Genomic DNA, 25488 nt, shown 5'->3' with positions numbered 1-25488 from the left:
GGATCAACTGACCAGATTTGGGGGCTAGAGAAGGGAAAGTTCAGTGATAGTGCTAAGGCTTTCAGCTTTGGTAACTAAGAGGATGGTCATGGCACTGGAAGAAGCAGAAACAGTGCAGGAGAAGCAGCCTTTATAGGTGCTGGTAGGAGCTCATATGTGGATAAATAAATAACAGTCTGGCTTCTTAATAATTTAACATTTATTTGATTGCTTATAAAGACAGTTGAAAGCTGGAATTAATAACTTCATGGGAGCTGCATGAGGAGAGTACAGCTGTGCATATCACTTTATTATTGTGTCAGGCCCAATTTTTTTTTCCTTTCTAAAGATGAGGAACAGAAGAGATATTGGCAAAAAAACTAAATGCTCTTCAGCCGCTAGCTCTTTGCTCAGAAGTGGTGAATGCTGACCAGTGGGCATTCACAAAACCAGCCCAGGCTAGCAGTTATTGCTGAATTCATCATAGGCAATATTGCTGAGGCAGGGAGAATCAAGGTCAAGAGGCTTGTCAGGATTTGATAAAGTCAGTGGCCCATAGGAATAACAGTTCTATTTTTTCTTTTCAATTTTTTTCGCTTTCATCTGCCCTCATTCTTTGTTGCAATGAGCAATTCCCTAAGTTTGGCTTAACCCGCTGGCTCTGACAAAGATACTGTTCTCATTTTCTACACTGTTTACAGTTATTTTCCTTTTGTATGGTATCTTTGACTGAGATGCCTACCAGCAGATTTGCACAAAGGAACTCTGCCAACCTTGGAGTTGTAAGAGCGGGGTCAGGAAATGATTTGCATAAGCCTATTACTGTCAACCAGTGTGGGTTGAAGGAAGTCACAAGAGCCCAACTAGTTAGAGTTGGAAGAGATCATCTAGGCCGTTGCCCTCATGCCACAGATGAGCAACCAGAGGTCTGGAGAAGTTAAAAGACAGTTTGTAAGGTAAAGGCAGGGCTTGGAGCAGGAAGCCTGTGGCCTGATTTCCAGTCCAGGAGTCTTCTGCTTCACCATGATCTAAGCACCCAGCCTTGTGACAGACCCTCTGCAGGATACAAGAGAAGTGCAGGCATGAATTATATGTTTGAACAACAACAATAAAAATTTTCTTAGATAATAAAAGGCACTGGCTCTTCATGCATTGGGAAAGCTTTAGGTTCGTTTTTGCCAGATCATCTCAGTTTGAGTTTTTCCACCAGACTTACAAAATATTGTGACCATTTAAAAATCCTTTTCTTATTAAATCTCTAGATTAGGGCCAGGGACAGTGACGACGATGACTTGGTTAGCAAAAAAGGAATTGCTACATTGCCCTATGCTTTTCCCAATTTACCATATATATACCAGCAAATCTTTTGACCGCTGTGCTGCCTGGGATGTATCTGGTCAAGAAGAATTACGTTTGTTAAGGCAACATGTGTTGACGTCCCTCATGCAAATTGTCCCTGAGTCGTGGCATATTTTTTGAGTTTAGGGGTTGTTTACAATTGTTGACTTCCTTTGACATGTGCTTTTGAACTGAGGACTTGTGTGTAAAATACAAGTGGCAAATGTGTTTGTGGGCTGCGGGGAGTCACTGTGACCAGTCATGTGTGTGTGACCTAGAATCAAACAAAGCAAATCCCAAATCATCTAGGTGGGAAGAATAGACATCAAAATCATTTTATTAGTTCTGGGTTGGATTCAGATGTGAATTATTTACACAGGGAAACAGGTTGAAGGACTAAAAATGTAGGACAGATGAGTAGTTTTGTATAAGAGCCCACTATGCACATATATGTGTAAAGAATGCATAAAACGTGAAAGTGGAAGGATGCTGGGTTCTCTGCAAAGTATAGCATTTAGGGCTTTAGACTACCTGGAAAGCTAAGGCCAGGAGTGAGATGGGAGGGACTAGGTTTGATGTCACTTGAGAAAGACGTAAAACAGGAGCTAAGGAGCCCAGGAGAACTTCGATGTCAAAGCACAGATAGGATAGGCAGTGCAGGCTCTGCAACTGGGGTTAGTGTGAGACCCAGAGGAGCAAGGAGAGCCTGATGGGCCAGCAGAAAGCATAGCTGGAGAGATGGAGGAAGCAGTTAATATGACACCTGTGGCTTTATCCATAGTAGAGGAGTGTTTTAAGGCTGGATTAAAGGATACCAAGCTGACTGAATATACTGGGAGCCAGGATTTGGAGGTTTGAGTTTTTGCTCTACTATGTATAATTCTGTGGCTTAAATTTATAATGTTTCATAGAAAAACCTCAACTTCTCTGAAACTCAGTATCCTTACTTGCAAAATGAGTGCAATGATGGTCTTCTGAGTTGTTAATAGAATTAAATGAGAGTGTGCGTGTGAAAGCCCTGGCTAGTAACAGCCTATATGAAAAGATACAGTTTTGTTTATTGAAAAGGAAAGGTGAATGATAGCTTTAGGATATATGTGGTCATTCCTTTGCCATAAAACCATTATAAAACAGTTGTAAATTATATGTATTTCCATTACAAGGTTAGGAAGTGGCTGTGAGAGGATAGTTTCTTGTCCAAAGGCTTCTTACTTAATCAGAGAATAGCCTCTAAATTTTGAAGAACAGCACTTCTCTCATAATATTCATTTTACTCCCTAAATCAAGAGGATATAGGTATACACTGACAATTTAAAAGGTAGAATTTATGTATTTCTTTAGTGTAGAAATCATCATTATACCCTCAGAGCATCAGGAGAATCTATCATCTATGCATTTTTTATAGACTCATTTGGGAAATGTCATGGCTTATCAGAGCCACATAAATCAGAGCTTGCTGAATTAATTCAATCTTTAAATGTCACCTGGAGATGATGGAATAATACTGAGTCAATTTTTTGTGTGTGAGATTAAATAAAAGGAACAAAAGCAGGTAGAGAAATCACTAAAACTTTGAAAAAAATTACTTGAGCTAGGAATAGATACCGCTGGATATAAGAACTTGCAAGTTTTCTTAAAATGTAGGTTCAAACACAGCAGGCTTCACTTTCTTTTCATATACCTTAAGCAATAACACTTTGGAACTATTGCTCTTCATAAATGTTTTCCGAATTCTCTCATTTATTTGCCATCTCTATTGCCACATATTCAAATTCTGGTGAAGCAGCCAGGGTAGAGTAAATTATGCTGCAGTCATCAGTGGTCTCCAAATCTCGGTGACAACAAAGGTTTTTTTCTCCACTGTACCGCAGGTCCACCCATTGTTCTTTTCCAGTGAGCAGGAAACCCCCTTGACCGTAGGTTGGGTTTGAGGTCAGCATACAGCCTGAATGTGGCAAGCCGAGTCCTGACAAAAGGAAAATGTTGGCAAGTGAGGCTAGCAAACATGGGCTGCTAGTGAGGGCAATAAAGGCGAGGAGGAAAAAATTACTGTGACCTTGAGAAATGTTGTCTACTTGGGCTGATGGTCTTGGTGTTGGCTAAAGGGAGTAGCCAGAGGGGAAAAGGAGAGGCCTCAGTGGACATCACTCTGGTATGTGATGGTTGATAGAGCAGTCTTCATTTGGACATCTGTAGGTGTCCCACCCACAAATGGGAAAGAGCCAAGGCAAATACACACACACTTTCACTTCAATTTGTGGCAAAGCAAATCACATGGACATTCTGAATTCAAAAGGGCAGGGATATATAATTCCCCCGCAGCGTGGGAAATTGAGAACAATTGTAATTGTGAATAATACCTGGATTATTCACAAAAGATACATGCATCCCAATGTTCATAGCAGCACTATTTACAGTAGCAAAGACATGGAAGCAACCTAAGTGTCCATCAACAGATGAATGGTAAAGAAGATGTGGTACATATATACAATGGATTACAGCCATAAAAAAGAAGGAAATAATGCCATTTGCAGCAACACGGATGGACGTAGATTTTATCATACTAAGTGAAGTAATCCAAGCAGAGAAAGACAAATATCATATGATATCACTTGTATGTGGAACCTAAAAAAATGATACAAATGAACTTATTTACAAAACAGAAATAGACTCACAGACATAGAAAATAAACTTACGGTTACCAAAGGAAAAAGGGGCGCAGGGATAAAGTAGGAGTTTGGGATTAAAATATGCACACTACTGTATATAAAATAGATAACTAATAAGGACCTATTATGTAGCACAGGGAACCATACTCAATAACTTGTAATAACGTATAATAGAAAGACTCTAAAATATATTTATTTATTTATTTATTTGAATCACTTTGCTGTACACCTGAAACTAACACAACCTTGTAAATCAACTATATTTCAATAAAAAATGAAAAACGAAACGAAACAACCAAAAGGGCAGGGATATATAATTCTCCCTCAGTGTGGGAAATTGAGAACAATTGTAATTGTGGACAATACCTGGATCTATCCTTCAAGTATTTTCTCTAGGGGCATTATATCTTTCAAGTAGTTCCCTGGCCCCAGTGAAAGTTTCCTCTCTGTTCTCTAGACACCTGTGATATTTTCTCCCTCCTTTCAAGGCACATGTCCTTTTTCATCTTTTGTTATGGTTATCTGTGTATGTTTTATGTTTTGCCTGATAGGTGGTGGGTGAGCTTTTTGGGGCTATAGATATACCTTACTAATGAACCTATGTCTAGTAATAGACATTGTACTTAGAGCAGTGTTTAATCTTTTTACTCAATTAATGGGTCTGGGTAAGAAAATAATCTTTCATGTTTCTACACATGTATAAGAAAAGCCGCCTTAGATCAGTCACCCCCAGGTATTCTGACTTAAGAAGGCAGTTTTTAACAAAGATGGAACAGAATCTCCCCGTCACTTCATATGCTCCCCCCCAACTTTACTGTGATATAGTTGAGAAATAAAATGTTAATACTTAGATGTACATGATTATATGATAAACATAAACATTGTGAAATGATTCCTACTGTCTGGTTAATTAGCATATATATACTTTCTTGTGTGTGTGAAAATGCTTAAGATCTATTCTATTAGCAAATTATAGTTATACAATACAGTATTATCAACTATAGTCACCATGCTCTACATTCCTATGAAAAAATGCTGTTGGCATTTTGATAAAAATTGCATTGACTTTGTAGATTGCTTTGGGTAGTGTGGACATTTTAAAATATTCATTCTTCCAATCCATGAACACAGGAGGTCTTTCCACTTACCTATGTGTTCTTCAATTTCTTTCATACACCTCTTACAGTTTTCAGTGTATAGATTTTTCACCTCCTTGGTTAAATTTATTGTTTTTGATGCTATTATAAGTGGAATTATTTCCTTAATGTATCTTTCAGATAATTGTTGGTATATAAAAATAAAACTGATTTTTCTATTTTGAGTTTTGTATCTTACAACTTTACTGAATTCATTTATTTAGTGGAGTCTTGAGGGTTTTCTATATGTAAGATCATGCCATCTGCAAATAGAGACAGTTTTATTTCTTCCTTTCCAATTTGGGTGATATTTCTTTCTTTCTCTTGCTTGATTTCTCTGGCCAGGACTTCCAGTACTATGTTGAATAAAAATGTTGAGAGTGGGCATCCTTGTTTTGTTCCTGATCTTAGAAGAAAGGCTTTCAGCTTTTCAACATAGAGTACAATGTTAGCTGTGAATTTGTCACATCCGGCCTTTATTACATTGAGGTGCGTTTTGTTGAAAGTTTTTACCTTGGAAGGTTTGAATTTTGTCGTATGCCTTTTCTACATTTATTGAGATGATCCTATGATTTTTATCCTTCATTTTTTTAATGTGGTGTATCACATTGCTTGATTTGTGTATGTTGAATTATCTGGTATCCCAGAATAAATCCCACTTAATAGTGTATAATAGTGTATAATCCTTTTAATGAGATGTTGAATTTGGTTTATTAATATTGAGAAGTTTTACATGTATGTTCATCAAGGATATTGGCCTGTAATTTTCTTTTCTTGTGGTGTCCTTGTTTGGCAGTATCAGCATAATACTGTCCTTGTAAAGTGAGTTTGGAAGTGCTCTCTGCCTTTCAATTTTTGGAAGAGTTTGAGAAAGACTGGTGTTTGTTCTTCTTTAAATATTTAGTAAAATTCACCAGTGAAACTATCTGTATTTTCTTTGTTGAGAGCTTTTGAATACTGATTCAATTTCTTTATTCATGGTTGGTCTGTTCAGATTTTCTATTTCTTCATGATTTAGTCTTGGTACATTCTATGTTTCTAGGAATTTATCCATTTCTTCTAGGTCGTCTAATTTGTTGACATATAATTGTTCATTTTCATTTCTTAGATTCCTTAGTGTTCCTTTGTTATTTCTTTTAATGACTTTCTTTCATTTCTGATTTTGAGTAGTCTGTCTTTTGCTAGTCTAGCTAAAGTTTTGTCAATGCTGTTTATCTTTTCAAAAAACTAGCCCTTAGTTTCATTGATCTTTTATATTGTATTCCTAGTGTCTATTTCATTTATTTCTGCTCTGATCTTTATTTCTTTCATTCTAAATTAGGGCTTAGTTTGTTCTTCTTTTTCTAGTTCCCTGAGGTACAAAGTTAAATAGTTATTTGAGACCTTTCTTTTTCCTTAATGTAGGTGTTATCACTATAAATGTCCCTCTAGAACTGCTTTTGCTACGTTCCATGAAATTTCAGTATGTTGTGTTTCCACTTTCATTTGTCTCAAGGAATTCTTTTGATGTCCATTTGAAATTCCTTTTTTGACCCATTGATCAGAATTACCCCATATTCTTGCCTCCATATGTTAAGTGGAAACTGAGGAGTAGGTGGAAATATGGCAAATGAAGAATCACTAGGGAGAAGAGGTGTGCTGTATTTAATTATGTTTTCTTTGGCTTTAGATTGTGCAAGATACGTAGGGTCTGTACTTACAGCCCGTTAAGCACTACTCATGATCACTGATAGCAAAGAATATGCTGTTAACTCAGGCCTGAGCAAGTGAACTTCTCCTTACTTGTTAATACTTTCGGAATTGCTGCTACTTTGAGTCTTACCAGGTTTTTTAATTGACAATTTGTTAGAGTAGTTTTAGGTTCACAGCAAAATTGAACAGAAAGTACTGAGAGCTCCCATATTCTCTTTCCCAGTCTTATTAATTTTTACTCTCAGACTTCTTCATACCTATTTAATGAACAGTTATCCCTTAGCAGCAGGTTGGGTCTGATACTGGGTGCGCCCTTTACCCAGCTGGCCATGTCTTGATGGGAAAAGCACAAGAAAGGTTTTGTTAGCAAATACTGCTTGCTTATGAGGCAATAAAAATGAGTAGGCAATATGGCTAGAGAGAGAAAGAGGAAATTACTAAGGAGAGCCTTGGGGAATTGCTGCCCCACCTTGGCACTGGGTTAAGGAGGTGGGGATGTGGAAGTGGGGGTGACCGGGAGAGAAGGCTTAATCAACTTCAGAAAGACTAGAGGTTTTTAAGCACACAATCCCATAACCTTCTTTTCTCCAATTGTATTTGTCTTTATCTTTGTCGTAATCCTTTCTTTATACCTATCTTTATTAGCTTTTTTGTTTTTCCTCTTGGAAGCCAAAATCCATCCTCACTAAATGGACACAAAAGCTGCATTTGTCACTTTGAGACTCTGTCTGCTCTTAGACAGGCTGTCTCTGGGCTCACACTCCATTAGCAAAGGCAAATACAGTCTCAAATGCTAAGTCCTCCAGTCCAGAGACTGGAGTTGGTATTTAAATTATATAGTGTACATTCCTTCTGACTTAATATGATTACATGTGTGAAGGCTCAGAATAGTTCATTGAAAGTTGACTTAAAACATGCATCAGAGAAAGATATCTTAAATGTATTCTTTCTGTAAAACTCTTATCACTCTATTACTAATACTTCCAGGAATTATATGTCCATACTTTGAAATAGTACTTCCAGTTTTTAAAGTGCAAATACACACTGGGTTTTCACTTACCTATCAGCTCCTAGGAGTCTGCGCCCAGTCTACTTAATACGGAGAGAAAGAGGGCTGAGAGCATTTTCAATAATTTAAAAAGTAAAACAATTACAGATTTGACAATATATATTGTATAAAATATTAATTTGGGGAATAGAAAACAGAAGTAAGAAGACACAATCAAAATCAGTGTCTTTGAATGCAGTTCAAAATGTTGTTTTAAGGGTTAAAAACCATCAAAAGACCATTCTGGAAGAGTGTGTGGAATTAGTGATCACCTGTCATAGGTGACTGGTTCAACATGTGCCAACTGATAATGAGGGTTAGCATTGTTTTTTTTTTTCCCATCTTTATTGGAGTATAATTGCAATACAATGGTGTGTTAGTTTCTGCTTCATAACAAAGTGAATCAGTTATACGTATACATATGTTCCCATATCTCTTCCCTCTTGCGTCTCCCTCCCTCCCACGCTCCCTATCCCACCCCTCCAGATGGTCACAAAGCACCGAGCTGCTCTCCTTGTGCTATGCGGCTGCTTCCCACTAGCTATCTACCTTACGTTTGGTAGTGTATATATGTCCATGCCTCTCTCTCGCTTTGTCACAGCTTACCTGTCCCGCTCCCCATGTCTTCAAGTCCATTCTCTAGTAGGTCTGTGTCTTTATTCCTGTTGTACACCTAGGTTCTTCATGACATTTTTTTTTCTTAAATTCCATATATATGTGTTGGCATACGGTATTTGTCTTTCTCTTTCTGACTTACTTCACTCTGTATGACAGACTCTAGGCCTGTCCACCTCATTACAAATAGCTCAATTTCGTCTCTTTTTATGGCTGAGTAATATTCCATTGTATATATGTGCCACATCTTCTTTATCCATTCATCCGATGATAGACACTTATGTTGTTTCCATCTCCGGGCTATTGTAAATAGAGCTACAATGAACATTTTGGTATATGACTCTTTTTGAATTATGGTTTTCTTAGGTTATATGTCCAGTACTGGGATTGCTGGGTCGTATGATAGTTCTATTTTTAGTTTTTAAGGAACCTCCATACTGTTCTCCATAGTGGCTGTACCAATTCACATTCCCACCAGCAGTGCAAGAGTGTTCCCTTTTCTCCACACCCTCTCCAGCATTTATTGTTTCTAGATTTTTTGATGATGGCCATTCTGACTGGTGTGAGGTGATACCTCATTGTACTTTTGATTAGAGAATCATTTCTCTAATGATTAATGATGTTGAGCATTCTTTCATGTGTTTGTTGGCAGTCTGTATATGTTCTTTGGAGAAATATCTATTTAGGTCTTCTGCCCATTTTTGGATTGGGTTGTTTGTTTTTTTGTTATTGAGCTGCATGAGCTACTTATAAATTTTGGAGATTAATCCTTTGTCAGTTGCTTCGTTTGCAAATATTTTCTCCCATTCTGAGGGTTTTCTTTTTGTCTTGTTTATGGTTTCCTTTGCTGTGCAAAGGCTTTGAAGTTTCATTAGGTCCCATTTGTGTATTTTTGTTTTATTTCCATTTCACTAGGAGGTGGGTCAAAGAGGATCTTGCTGTGATTTATATCATAGAATGTTCTGCCTATGTTTTCCTCTAAGAGTTTGATAGTTTCTGGCCTTACATTTAGGTCTTTAATCCATTTTGAGCTTATTTTTGTGTATGGTGTTAGGGAGTGATGTAATCTCATACTTTTACATGTAGCTGTCCTATTTTCCCAGCACCACTTATTGAAGAGGCTGTCCTTTCTCCACTGTACATTCCTGCCTCCTTTATCAAAGATAAGGTGACGATATGTGTGTGGGTTTATCTCTGGGATTTCTATCATGATCCATTGATCTATCTTTCTGTTTTTGTGCCAGTACCATACTGTCTTGATTACTGTAGCTTTGTGGTATAATCTGAAGTCAGGGAGCCTGATTCCTCCAGCTCTGTTTTTTGTTCTCAAGATTGCTTTGGCTATTTGGGGTCTTTTGTGTTTCCATACAAATGGTGAATTTTTTTGTTCTATTTCTGTGAAAAATGCCAGTGGTAGTTTGATAGGGACTGCATTGAATCTGTAGATTGCTTTGGGTAGTAGAGTCATTTTCACAATGTTGATTCTTCCAATCCAAGAACATGGTATAACTCTCCATCTATTTGTATCATCTTTAATTTCTTTCATCAATGTCTTATAATTTTCTGCATACAGGTCTTTTGTCTCCTTAGGTAGGTTTATTCCTAGATATTTTATTCTTTTTGTTGCAATGGTAAACGGGAGTGTTTTCTTGATTTCACTTTCAGATTATTCATTATTAGTTTATAGGAATGCCAGAGATTTCTGTGCATTAATTTTGTATCCTGCTACTTTACCAAATTCATTGATTAACTCTAGTAGTTTTCTGGTAGCATCTTTAGGATTCTCTATGTATAGTATCGTGTCAACTGCAAACAGAGACACTTTTAAACTTCTTTTCCGATTTGGATTCCTTTTATTTCCCTTTCTTCTCTGATTGCTGTGGATAAAACTTCCAAAACTATGTTGAATAAGAGTGGTGAGAGTGGACAACCTTGTCTTTTCCTGATCTAGGTGGAAATGCTTTCAGTTTTTCACCGTTGAGGACGATGTTGGCAGTGGGTTTGTCATATATGGCTTTTATTATGTTGAAGAAAGTTCCCTCTATGCCTACTTTCTGCAGGGTGTTTATCATAAATGGGGGTTGAATTTTGTCAAAAGCTTTCTCTGCATCTATTGAGATGATCATATGGTTTTCCTCCTTCAATTTGTTAATATGGTGTATCACGTTGATTTGCTTATACTGAAGAATCCTTGCATTCCTGGAATAAGCCCCACTTGATCATCCTGTATGATCCTTTTAATGTGCTGTTGGATTCTGTTTGCTAGTATTTTGTTGAGGATTTTTGCCTCTATGTTCATCAGTGATATTGGCCTGTAGTTTTCTTTCTTTGTTACATCTTTGTCTGGTATTGGTATAAGGTGATGGTGGTCTCGTAGAATGAGTTGGGGAGTGTTCCTCCCTCTGCTATATTTTGGAACAGTTTGAGAAGGATAGGTGTTAGGTCTTCTCTAAATGTTTGATAGAATTCGCCTGTGAAGCCATCTGGTCCTGGGCTTTTGTTTGTTGGAAGATTTTTAATCAGTTTCAATTTCAGTGCTTGTGATTGATCTGTTCATATTTTCTATTTCTTCCTGATTCAGTCTTGGCAGGTTGTGCGTTTCTAAGAATTCGTTCATATCTTCCAGGTTGTCCATTTTATTGGCATAAAGTTGCTTGTAGTAATCTCTCATGATCTTCTGTATTTCTGCAGTGTCAGTTGTTACTTCTTCTGTTTCATTTCTAATTCTATTGATTTGAGTCTTCTCCCTTTGCTTCTTGATGAGTCTGGCTCATGGTTTATCAATTTTGTTTATCTTCTCAAAGAACCAGCTTTTAGTTTTATTGATCTTTGCTATCGTTTCCTTCATTTCTTTTTCATTTATTTCTGATCTGATTTTTATGATTTCTTTCCTTCTGCTAACTTTGGGGTTTTTTTGTTCTTCTTTCTCTAATTGCTTTAGGTACAAGGTTAGGTTATTTATTCGAGATGTTTCCTATTTCGTAAGGTAGGATTGTATTGCTATAAAGTGAAAGATCAGTGGTTAACCTTATGGGGATTCGCTTGTGCGTTATTTGTTGTTTTTCCCTTGCTGCTTTTAATATGTTTTCTTTGTATTTAATTTTTGACAGTTTGATTAATATGTGTCTTGGCGTATTTCTCCTTGGATTTATCCTGTATGGGACTCTCTGTGCTTCCTGGACTTGATTAACTATTTCCTTTCCCATATTAGGGAAGTTTTCAACTATAATCTCTTCAAATATTTTCTCAGTCCCTTTCTTTTTCTCTTCTTCTTCTGGAAACCCTATAATTCAAATGTTGGTGTGTTTAATGTTGTCCCAGAGGTCTCTGAGACTGTCCTCAGTTCTTTTCATTCTTTATTCTGCTTTGCAGTAGTTATTTCCACTATTTTATCTTCCAGGTCACTTATCTGTTCTTTTGCCTCAGTTATTGTGCTATTGATCCCATCTAGTGTATTTTTAATTTCATTTATTGTGTTGTTAATCGTTGCTTGTTTCATCTTTAGTTCTTCTAGGTCCTTGTTAAATGTTTCTTGCATTTTGTCTATTCTATTTCCAACATCTTGGATTATCTTTACTATTATTATTCTGAATTCTTTTTCAGGTCGACTGCCTATTTCCTCTTCATTTCTTAGGTCTGGTGGGTTTTTATCTTGCTCCTTCAACTGTTGTGTGTTTTTCTTTCTTCTCATTTTGCTTATCTTACTGTGTTTGGGGTCTCCTTTTTGCAGGCTGCAGGTTCGTAGTTCCTGTTGTTTTTGGTGTCTGTCCCCAGTGGCTAAGGTTGGTTCAGTGGATTGTGTAGGCTTCCTGGTGGAGGGGGCTAGTGCCTGTGTTCTGGTGGATGAGGCTGGATCTTGTCTTTCTGGTGGGCAGGTCCACGTCTGTTGGTGTGTTTTGGGGTGTCTGTGGACTTATTATGATTTTAGGCAGCCTCTCTGCTAGTAGGTGGGGTTGTGTTCCTGTCTTGCTAGTTGTTTGGCATAGGGTGTCCAGCACTGTAGCTTGCTGGTCGTTGAGTGAAGCTGGGTGTTGGTGTTGAGATGGAGATTTCTGGGAGATTTTTGCCGTTTGATATAATGTGGAGCTGGGAGGTCTCTTGCGGACAAGTGTCCTGAAGTTGGCTCTCCCATCTCAGAGGCACAACACTGACTACTTGCTGGAGCACCAAGAGCATTTCATCTACACGGCTCAGAATAAAAGGCAGAAAAAGTAGAAAGAAAGAATTAGTAGAAGTAGAAAGAAAGAAAAGAAAAAAGGAAAGAAAGAAAGGAGGGAGGGAGAGAGGGAGGGAAGAAGGAAGGAAGGAGGGAAGGAAGGAAAAAAAGAAAGAAAGAAGATAAAGTAAAAAAAATAAGGTAAAATAAAATAGTTATTAAAATAAAAAATTATTATTAAGGGAAAAAAAAAAAAAAAAAACAGACGGATAGAATCCTAGAACAAATGGTGGAAGGAAAGCTATACAGACAAAATCTCACACAGAAGCATACACATACACACTCGCAAAAAGAGGAAAAGGGGAAAAAATCATAAATCTTGCTCTCAAAGTCCACCTCCTCAATTTGGGATGATTCGTTGTCTATTCATATATTCCACAGATGCAGGGTACATCAAGTTGACTGTGGAGCTTTAATCTGCTGCTTCTGAGGCTGCTGGGAGAATTTTCCCTTTCTCTTCTTTGTTCTCACAGTTCCCCGGGCTCAGCTTTGGATTTGGCCCCGCCTCTGTGTGTAGGTCGCTGGAGGGCGTCTGTTCTTTGCTCAGACAGGACGCGGTTAATGGAGCAGCTGCTTTGGGGGCTCTGTCTCACTCAAGCTGGGGGGAGGGAGGGGCATGGAGTGCGAGGCGAGCCTGCGGCGGCAGAGGCCAGCAGGACGTTGCACGAGTCTGAGGCGTGCCGTGCGTTCTCCCAGGGAAGTTGTCCCTGGATCCCGGGACCCTGGCAGTGGCGGGCTGCACAAGCTCCCCGGAAGGGGGGTGTGGATAGTGACCTGTGCTCGCACACAGGCTTCTTGGTGGCAGCAGCAGCAGCCTTAGCATCTCATGCCCATCTCTGGGGTCCTTGCTGATAGCCGCAGTTCGGGATCGTCTCTGGAACTCCTTTAAGCAGCGCTCTTAATCCCCCTCCTCGCGCACCAGGAAACAAAGAGGGAAGAAAAAGTCTCTTGCCTCTTTGGCAGGTCCAGACTTTTCCCCGGACTCCCTCCCGGCTAGCCGTGGTGCACTAACCCCCTGCAGGCTGTGTTCACGCCACCAACTGCAGTCTTCTCCCAGAGCTCCAACGGAAGCCTGAGCCTCAGCTCCCAGCCCCGCCCGCCCCGGTGGGTGAGCTGACAAGCCTCTCCGGCTGGTGAGTGCCGGTCGGCACCGATCCTCTGTGCGGGAATCTCTCCACTTTGCCCTCTGCACCCCTGTAGCTGTGCTCTCCTCCGCAGCTCCGAAGCTTTCCGCCTCCGCCTCCCACAGTCTCTGCCCGCAAAGTGGTTTCCTAGTGTGTGGAAACCTTTCCTCCTTCACGGCTCCCTCCCACCGGTGCAGGTCCCGTCCCTATCCTTTCGTCTCTGTTTATTCTTTTTTCTTTTGCCCTACCCAGGTATGTGGGGGAGTTTCTTGCCTTTTGGGAGGTCTGAGGTCTTCTGCCAGCGTTCAGTAGGTGTTCTGTAGGAGTTGTTCCACGTGTAGATGTATTTCTGGTGTATCTTTGGGGAGGAAGGTGATCTCCACATCTTACTCTTCTGCCACCTTCCTGGAAGCCTTACTACCTCTCCATTTATTGTAACTTTGGGGCAAATATGAAATTTATGAACATATAGTAATGCTTTCAGATATATACTTGTTTATTGTGTAACTTGTCCTCTTTTTGGTAACATATTGAACTAACATGATTTAAAAACACTTACATAACTTGGTATATTTGGAGGGCATGAATATATCTGACCCCAGGGGATATTTTTACAACTGTCCAATAAGATAGGAAAGAATATTTCTGAGAGAATAGGATGCAACTGTAATTATTTGTTTATAATTTATTAAAACCATCTTGCCCAGATTATTAAGTGAAAAAATTTTAGAATGTCACGTAAGTCATATGTCAGGATGAACCCATATAATTAAAATGTGGTTTACCAATTTCTTTTCTCACATTATAAATTATTGACATTGTGATTGCATTAGTGCAACTGTGTTAATTTCTCTTATATTTAAAATCTGCCCCACAGGGATGGATTTGCTTATAATATTGGTGAACCAAGAGATGGGTTGTGAGATTTACTGCTAAGGTTGATCTGACTTGTAAAAAGCTAATATGTTTATGTTAATGCAGTGTTAGGTTTATTTTTCTCTTCTGTATAATTATCCAGTAGCTATATGGATCTCCGGTTCCTTTGGTGGGGGTGGGGGAGGGGTGTCAATGCTTTTATAGAATAGAAAATTTAAAAACCAGACATTGGCTAAAGTTGAATTGGAATGGGTAGAATTACATACGTGGGTGGAAATATATAAATTGAGATAATCTGGAAGACCTGAAATAGTCACGTGAAAGAGGTTCAAGAACAAGCTTTCAGCAAGATGCTGCATTTGCATGGGTGAGAGTCTGACAGCTACTAGGGTGAGTTCATCTCCTGGCTATTCTATTGATGTCAGGATGCATGCATTTCATTATAAGAATTCAAGTGCATATAATCATCAAAAAGAATGAACCAAGAAAGAAAAAAAATTAAAGAAAAATAATCATTTACATTGTGTGAGTGAGTACACCAGTAATTTCCCTCAATAAGCACAAATGGTCTTTCCCTCAGTGGTTCTTAAGTTTCTTATACCTTTTAGAGTCAGCATCTTGCTAAACTAAGTGGAACTTTAGTGTTTAATCATGGTACTGTTTTAAGGGGATAAAGTATCTACTTAAATGAATGCCACACACTTCAGAATGATTGACTCAAAGGCTGGAAGAAAAAACGGCAGTGATTCACTTATTGAGATACTTCTCCCCACCCCCCAATTTTATGGGATTTTCAAGGGTAATGATAACGAGTTTTCCGCCTTGCAGCTTAATGTTAGAACCTAACCTGGAGGAAGTTATGACTCCTCTGTATTACAATTAAGAAGAAATACATTTGGCCAGGGCAAGGTGTTTAATTAAGGCAGATACTGGACACTGCTGGATACTGCAGGTCTGGGCAGCGGGCATTTCAAGTCAGCAGAGAGCTAATGGAGCAGTCTGGCAGGTCCAGAGTGGTAATCAGTTTTGAGAAATAAACAGTGACATGTTAGGAGAGCAGTTACTAGGATTTCAGGCTTGAAACAGATTCTAGAGATGGAGAGATGAGGCAAGACAGGAGAAAACAAGAAAGAAGGGCTAGAAAATGGTACTAAAATTGACCCTAGTATAAAAGTCACTTGATTGCTGATATATTGGGTCAGTTTAAGGTTATGTGTCAATTATGTACCATAAACGTTTCAGCAATTACTTTGACACAAAATCCAAAATACTTTATCCCATAATCAGGTTCTTTTAATCCTATTTGTCTTGGTTCTTTAGCTCCCTTAAGTATGTGACTATGTTGGTGGAATCAAGGATTATTTAAAAAATAATCTTATACAGTGCAGCTCTTGTTAGACTATAAATACACTTGAGGGGAAAATTTTCTTTGCTCCTTGAAAGACCTTAAGAGGAGAAAGAAAAAATACTGCAGGGATATAGAAAAAAATATGGCCTAAATAAAATAGTGAGATTATTTTTTTCTTCTTTTAATCTGGCAAGTGTGCATAACAGCTTCCTTAGGAAAAGATTATTGTTGTAGATGGTTTGCCCAAGGAAGCAGATACTAAGGTGGAAATAAGGATGCAGGAAGTTTATTAGGGAGCAGTCTTGGGATCAACTCCAGTTGAGGCAAGGGAACTAGGAAGACTTGGGCTGTGATGCGGTCATAGTAAGGACTCAGGTCTGAAGCTGGGAAAGCCCCTTCAGAGTTGTTCCTTTCTGGGGGAGAAGTTAAGCCCTTATGTCGCCATATCAACCAGTCCTTGGGTAGGGGCTGACTGGGGAAGAGGGAATCTCATTCTTTGAGGCCATTTTCAGCGGAAGAAGTAAGTCCCTCAGTCGTGAAGTAGGTGGGGGAATGCCACATTCACAGCAGTCCATGTCTTGCCCTTGGACCATTTGTCTCCCATAAGTTTTGGGAGTAGCTCCTTCAGGACTCTGGTGAGCCACTTTATTGGTGAAACTCATAAAAAGAAACGTTAATGGGAGAAATGGCACCTCCTGCTACTATAGTTGGCCTGGAGGCTAAACTCGGTTAGGATCCTTGCTAGATACCTTACCCTTGGCTAGTTCCTTAACTGGTTGAGGAGATGTCCTGGTGGGTGACCTGCATCCCTGAGGAGACCCAGTCCCTGTTTACCATACCTTTCTTAGGGTATGGCTGTGGCAACTGTGGATTTGTGATCAAAAGTGGGTGAGGGAGTGCTAAGATACAGCCTTCACCCGAGTGCCACACGTTTCTCCCTACTGCAGCCTGTAACAGCGGCCCTACCTCTTCTTGATAACTAGGCCAGTAACCCTTGCCCCTTTGGGTCAATCACCACAAAAGATGGTGACCTCTCCTTTTTTGTTGCTGGCCCTGGACACATGGTAACCAAAGTGTCCAAGTGGCAGCCGTATCTTCTGACCAATGGGAGTTCTGCTATATCTACTGATGGAAGGTTCTTCCTCTAAATCTGCAAAACCAGAGTTTTGGGATTGGTAAGCACACATTCCCCAAATGGCCACTGGTGGTGATGGTAGAGGGGGCCATTACTGTTTTGGTGCCTTTATTCTGAAACACATATGTTCTTTCTTGCGGCAACAATGTACCATATAATGGTCCTTGAGTTAGCATACTGAAGGATGGTGACCCATGCTAGCAGGATATGGTCTCTCCTCTGGGACCTCAGCAGCACCTTCAGCAGGCCATCCCAACACATTATTAGGCCAGCAACGTGTGGGGAGTGAAGTAAGTACCAGTGGATTTCATGGCTGTGTACGTGCCCACAGCCTTATCTCCTTTGGTGCAAAGTGAGCTTCTTGGTCTGGTGGAGGAGGTGCAGTGTGCTCTGGCAGTGGATCAGATGCTCTTTCTGTAAGGCCTTGGGTAGTGGTACTTACTGAAGCCCTACCTGGAATGTGTGGTGATTCCTGTCAAAATGAATGTGCCATGTGGGGGGCAGAAAGAGTCCTGTGTAGCCACCTGACCACTAGATGGCCAGTTGGTTTCCAAGAGATAGTGCTGTAACAGGGCTCATTATTGATCTTCATTGCCTCGTTTGGCTATGGCAGTAGCTAGATAACCCTAGTTGAGTGAGAGTTTGTGCTCCAGTAGTTCTTTTTTCACAGGAGATATGTTCCATTACCCCCAGTGGATGCCTGAAACTGTAGCTAATACTGAACCCTGTAGCTAATACTATGTTTTTTCCTATACTAGTGGGTGGTTAGTGTAGATACACTGTCACATCCGGGTGGGACAGATTTCATCATGCTACTCAGAACAGCACGTGATTTAAAACTTATGAATTGTTTACTTCTGGAATATTCCATTTGATATTTTCAAACCATGGTTGGCAGTGGGCAACTGAAACTGTGGAAAGGGAAACCACAGATAAGGGGGGTCAAGACTACTGTATTTGGTTCATCCATGCCTCTTCTCTCCATAACAGAGTTTATCTTGTACGTAACCTTGAAAATTTTGTTCTGCTTTCCTGCTTTCAGAACTGCTATCCATAATCCCCATGAATAGTGCTTCTGTGAATCATCCCAGGGAGGTATGGTCTACTCTTATCAGTTGCCTGTTCACATGGCATTTTCATATTTTTTTTAAACAAAGAATTTGAGCAAGTTGGTATCTTACTTTCAAGACTCAAAATCAGACACTAATTCAGAATCAAATTTATTCTTAAAGTAATAATTTTGATATATTTAGAGATTTCTTTTTACAGTATTGAAATTAATGTCAGTTGAAAGTTTGTGAACACTGATCTGTGTACAAATAATCCAGTAGAGGAATGCAAGGAAATGTTCCCAGGAACATAAACATCTTTAATAGAACTTGCTATTGTGTTTCAAAAACTCTGTTTATGGATACAGTTACCCAGTGTAAATGATGTACTTTTTTTGTCCTAAATTTTTCAATCTAGGTTTGCTCCACAGTAGAATTAGAATTTGAAACACTGTGTCTGCAAACTTAAGGAAGTTCAATTGTGAGTTGAATTTCTGCTTCCAAATTCATAAGAGTTTAAAAAATGAACTGTCAGAAGCTTGAGGAACTTTCTTGAAAATATATGGGCAAGAAATGTTGCTCTAATTGCTCTGTTGAAAGAGTATGGTCTTAGGAACTCAAACTAATCAAAAGCCTCAATTAACAGAATTTTTCTCTTTTTTTTTTTTGGCCACATTTGTATTTCATGAGAAGGAGGCAAAGAGTGAGAAAATAGTTCATATTCATGATCTATCTCTCTCCAGAAAAGCATCTTGCAGGGATGCCTGAGCCTAAATGGATTCAGTCCAATGTTAGCAAATCCCATATCTTCAGTCCCTGTACAGAGTAATGATGTTTAAAATAGTGACTTGGTGGTACTGAAGGATCTAAAATGATCAAAGGAAGATTCAGTAATGTTCAGGAGACTGTTCTTATTTAGAAAAAAAAATTTAAATAGTGAAGAGTTGAGAAGACTGATAAGTTTTTGAAATTGATTAATCAGCTAATCCATTTCCCAAGGATTCTGCTCACCTAAGGTCTTAACTGTGTTTGAATTACCTCATATGTAACTTGGAGGCAACATATCCTTAAAAGTTCAGGCAAAACTTCCTTAAAACTCTAATTTTAGTTGAGCTCAGTTTTTATTTGTATGTCTGTTTTTTTCTTTTCTTTTTCCTTTTTTTTTTTGCATTTCTGACTTCTTCAGGGTTACTTCTTTCCTCTTTGTGGGGGCATTTTACACTTCAGTTGCTATCTCATTTCAAAATATTGTTTATTTCTAGAATTCATAATTAAAAACTTTTAACCACATCAAATATATAAGGATTTTTGGTGGCTCTGGGTAGAGTGGTCATATCAAACAAAAGTCAGAGGCCACCTTGCTCACCCAATCTAACTTCCAGCCTTCCTCTGGGGCCATCCCTCACTCAGAACTTCGACAGGGTGGTCTTCTGCTCCAGTGGTCCTCCCCAGAGAATGTAGCCCCCAGTCTAGAAGGGAGTGACTCCCTCAGGCTCATCAGTTTCATGTACATTCTGGCCTCCTCCCTTCTCTGCCTCATTGGGTTCTAAGGAATAATATCTACCTCACATTGAGTTTTTATTTCTTATAAAATGATTATTTAAAATTGGCTCCTCTCCACCTAGTCCTTGAAAAAAAAATGACGCTTGATTCTACAGTTTTAACAATCTTAATTCAAGTTCAAGTGCCTCATTTTACAGATGAAATGGAAGCTCAGAGAAGGAAAGTGATTTACCCCCAAATATTGATCTATTTAGAAGCAAGCTAAAGCTGTAACTTCGGTCTTCTGCACCTTTCTACATGTGTCATTTTTGTTCCATTTGAGACTGGGATGATTGTAATGATGAGGGATCACAGGATTGCTTATACACCTTGTATAGCTGTCTGTTAGAACTATCAACCTGAATATATGTTTTCTACAATACTTAAGCATGTAATAGAAGGAGATAATGTGATTTCCTGTCTTGTAAATTATGAAAAAATGCCTCCTGTATCTTCTTTTTTTAATGTTTGGCATATTGTTACTCTTAGAGATAAAAAACATTGCCAGAGTGTAATTGGGCATAAATTTTGCCTGTTTGTTCCTCCCTTTTAGTAGATGCTGACACAAAGCAATAAATAGTTATATGGAATTAGGAGAATAAAAATTTATAAGAATATAACTTGCCAATAAGTTTAATGATGGTGATTCTTTTTTCCTACTCAGTGGAAAAAATTGTTTGGCTTTTGTGTCACACAATTTTTAGCTTGTTTTTCTTTTGTGGCTGGGTTTATTTTAGTCATGCAGCAACCAGGTGGTGTGAGAACACAAAAAACTGCAGGAAATTAAAATTTAGCAGATAAATTTGAAAACCATGTTCACTTAGCAAACAAATGCCTTTCAAAATTTCCCAACTTTTAATAAAACTTGAACCCACAGAAAAGTTGAAAAAGTAGTGCAATAGGATACATATACCCTTTACCTATGCCCAGTAATTACTAACATTTTCTGGCATTTGCTTCTTTTTATCTCTTCCTCTCTCCACACACACACACATGTTTTGGGGGGCTGCATTACTTGAAAGTAAGTTGCAGGCATCAAGACACTTCACCCCGAAGTACTTCAGGTCTTTTTCCTAAGAACAAAGACATTTTCCTATGTAACTACAACAACAATCCCAGAAAAGACATTTGCCACTGATAATTGGTATTATTTAATGTACAGTCTAAAGTAAATGTCTTTTTTTGTTCCTCAATATTCTTTATATCAATTGGGGATCCCTTGTAGGACATTTGAACCTGTCCCAGACATCTGTTGAGACATTTGGTCCATGCCAAATAGTCCTTTGTATTTGGTCCTGTCCAAAACGTTCTCTATTATATCTGCTGATGGGGCTCAGGGCAGGCCACCCCCAAATATGCCAAGGTGGCACATTGATTGTTTTGAATTAAAGTTACTTGAGAAACAGCTGGCACAAGAACACTCATACCCTCCTTTGTTTCCCTGGAAGTGGAAAACAAAGCTTTCATGGGAAGGTATCCTTCCTGTGCCAGGAGGATGGAAGGCTGGAGATAGGGAGTTTGAGGCTGAGGAAACTATATGCATAAACGTTGTTACTCTTCATTAATTTGCTACCCCAAACAAAAACTCCTTTGGCTTGCCAAATCTTCACAAATAATTGATTTTTTCTGAAAGGGTAGGTGAACCGCATGCTTTAGTCACTTCTTAGGTCCCATAGCTAAGGGGCCTCTGTACGTACAAAATTAAATTTGATTTTCTCTTGTTTATCGATCTTATGTCAATTTGATTATTAGGCCAAACAAAAGAACCTATAAGGGTAGAAGAAAATTCTTCCTCCCCTGTACTGTTAACAGTTTCGGTTATACAGGTTTCTTTTTGTCAGTATTGTCCTAAAGTTGATGGCCATATTTGAGCGTATCATTAAGCACCTAGTAATAACTTGTTCATTGCTTTGCTGTTCATATTTTAACACTTTAATAAATCTCCAAGGATGCTGCACTTCCATCAGCTTTTGAAATTTGCTGTACCAACCTTCCACTGCATTGTTTGTCCTCTGATTGCCATCCAGCTCTAATTTATAAACATTCCAAGTTTCTGATGGAAATCTTGGAACCTCTGTGTGTCTTCTGCTCCTGCCATGGCTTCCATGGACATACACTCTCTTAATATAATACATTAAGTCATCTAAATTTTCTTCTCCCTTCTCTACAATATAGTCAAATTTTCATGTGAATCTTCCACAGACACAGATGAAGTCCAAACAACATGGATGCACATTATAGATGTTATTTTCCATTGTCATATACTCACATGATAGACCCAAAGAAGATTTTTGCACCACAGTGATTGTGAAAAGTGAAATAAGCATCCTTTTACTTGTGCATCTGTTAGGAGTAGTTGAATTGCATTCATATTTGCAATGTCAAGTCCCTCATGCACAATGAAGAGTTAATGTAGAGATTTAATTCCCATACAAATGCAAGTACTTCATTCTATATGTATCTACATGTGGTTCTAGTCTTTTCATTGTTAATGTATAAATCAATGGTGTAGTGTAACCCAATACTACACTGTGCCCAGTAAGTAACTGAGTGAACTGTGTTGTGCTGGCTTGAAGGTACCATCACTGAAAAATCTGTTTATGTCAATGTGTTCATTGCCTGTTTTACGTAGAGGCTTGACCAAACTCCTCCTTTCAAACTCCACCCTTACTGAATGTCTCAGCCACATCCAACCAAATGCCCAGTCACACGTTAACGCACCACACATCATGAGATTCCATCCTTCTCTATCTTTAGGACTCTTCCTTGGAAGGCTTAGTTAATATAAATTCCACTCTTTTGCAAGATTTGAAGCCTGACCCATCTACCTAACTCCATGCGCTAGTCTACTGAGGCAAGAAGGGTTACTCTGGCCTTAAAGCCACAACACAATGAGATATATTTGAACCCAGTGACATTTTCTAAGCGTGGAAATTTTTGACAGGACCAAATATCAAGGGTCATTGGACATGGACCAAATATGCTCATGGACATTTTTGATAGGACCAAATTTCAAGGACCTTTTGGTGGAGACCAAATGCCTAAATGGGCATTTTGGACAGGGTCAAATGTTTGTAATCTCAGGGAGCACATATTGGATTTTCTTGCCATGTGTCTAATCCCTTTAATCTAGAATATAACTCATACTCTGCCTTTTTTTTTCTTTGCCTTCTAAAACATTGACATTTTTGATAATACTAGATCAAATGTCTGTATGGTGGAATATTCTTCAAACTGGATTTGTCTAATCGTTTCTTTTGGATCAGGTTGTGGTTAAAATATTTTGGAAAAATTTGCCATTTTTATATATTTGCCATTTTATCACACCAGGAACTTCATGTCAGTTTTTCCTAATAATGGTGAAGTTATTTGTTTTAATGTAGGTTTCTACTTTGTAATTAAATCTGATGAATAATAATTGGAGAATCTATGAGTATCCTTTTTTGTTGTTTTGTCTTTAGCAAATTTTAGCCTATGGTTTTAGGATTAGTTTCTTTCCTGCATCTTGCATTACATTGATGATTACAAAATGGTGATTATTTAATTCAGTCATTCTTCTAGAGCAGAGGTCTATACTTTTTTTTTCAGTAAAGAGCCATACAGTAAATATTTCAGGCTTTGTGGGTCACATATGTTCTCTGTGGCATATTTTTTTCTTTTTTTTAATGGAAAAAAATATTCTTAGCTCATGGTCTGCGCAAAAACAGCCTATAGCAGGATATAAGCCATGGGAGGCAATTTGATGACCTTTGTTGTAGATGATGCTGAAGAGCTTTCCCTTCCCTTGTAGAGTGTGTGTGTGTGTGTGTGTGTGTGTGTGTGTGTCATTGTAGCACATGGACTCTTTTTTTATTTAGTGTGAAATAATCCATTATGATAATTATTCCTTTTGATGCTCAGATTGTCCCGATTTGTCCAATAGGAACAACAGCTTCTGTGATTTTGACAGGTCTCCTTTAGTCTTTGACCACCTCCTTCCTTTTTGGGTAATACGTTGTTCTTTTCTTTCTTTTCTCAGACCTGGAAAAAAAAATTTCTCCAAGGAGCCCACTTTTCTTCTAGTAATGAATGGTATTTAGAAAACCAGCTCTCGTAGCTACAAGTACTCATTTGTGTTGAAGTATCTTTGCTGTGTACTTTCAGTGAACAGAGCTAGGAAGTGTTTGTGTGTGTGTGTATACATAATTTCTCATTTAATATTTTCTTCTTCCATATTGAAAATCTTGCTTCTCAGCATCAACATATTTGCTGTGTCCTAAAGTGCATGCAAAATAGTTCCAAATACAACTACCATATGACCCGCAGTCTCGCTACTGGGCATATACCCTGAGAAAACCATAATTCAAAAAGAGTCATGTACCAAAATGTTCATTGCAGCTCTATTTACAATAGCCAGGACATGGAAGCAACTGAAGTGTCCATCAACAGATGAATGGATAAGGAAGATTTGGCACATAAATACAATGGAATATTACTCAGCTGTAAAACGGAATGAAATTGAGTTATTTGTAGTGAGGTTGATGGACCTGGAGTCTGTCATACAGAGTGAAGTAAGTCAGAAAGAGAAAAACAAATACCATATGCTAGTACATATATATGGAATCTAAGAAAAAAAAAAAGTCATGAAGAACCTAGGGGCAAGATGAGAATAAAGACACAGACCTACTAGAGAATGGACTTGAAGATATGGGGAGCAGGAAGGGTAAGCTGTGACATAGTGAGAGAGTGGCATGGACATATATACACTACCAAACGTAAAATAGATAGCTAGTGGGAAGCAGCCGCATAGCACAGGGCGATCAGGTCGGTGCTTTGTGACCACCTAGATACGTGGGATAGGGAGGGTGGGAGGGAGGGTGACACAAGAGGGAAGAGATATGGGAACATACATATATGTATAGCTGATTCACTTTGTTATAAAACAGAAACTAACACACCATTGTAAAGCAATTATACTTCAATAAAGATGGTAAAAAAAAAATACCACAATGAGCTATCACCTCACACCTATTAGAATTGCATTGTTAAAAACCCAAGAGAACAAGTGTTGGTGAGGATGTGGAGAAGAGGGAATCCTCATGAGCTGTTGGTGAGAATGTAAAGTGATGCAGCCACTATGGAAAACAGTGTGCAGGTGCCTCAAAAAATAAAGGTAGAACGACCATATGATCTAGCAATATCACTTCGGGTGTATATCCAAAGGTAATAAAAACAGGGTCTCAAAGAGATATTTGCATTCCCAGCATTTTTCACAATAGCCAAGATATGGAAACAACCGAAGTGTCTGTCAGTAAATGAAAGGGTAAAGATGTTATACTATATACTCAATGATATACTATATTCACCCACAAGAAGGATGGAAATCCTGCCGTTTGTGACAACATGTATGGTCCTAGAGGACATTATGCTAAGGTAAATAAGTCAGACACAGAAATACAAATAATGTGTGATATCACTTATATGTGGAATTCTAAAAAAGCTGAACTCATAGAAACATAGAGTAGAATGAAGGTTACCCAAAACTGGGGGGTGGGGAAAATAGGGCAACATAGGTCAAAGGGTACAAACTACCAGTTAGAAGATGCATAAATTCTGGCAACCTAATGCACAACATTGTGGTTATATTATTACTGTAGTATATGCTTGAAAGTTGCTAAGAGAGTAGATCTTAAATGTTTTCCCTACAAAAAAGAAATGGTAATTGACATGACTGAGATATTA

The sequence above is a fragment of the Leucopleurus acutus genome, assembly GCF_964270905.1.
Source record: "Leucopleurus acutus genome assembly, chromosome: 1".
NCBI classification, from domain to species: domain Eukaryota; kingdom Metazoa; phylum Chordata; class Mammalia; order Artiodactyla; family Delphinidae; genus Leucopleurus; species Leucopleurus acutus.
This window is presented reverse-complemented; position numbering follows the sequence as displayed.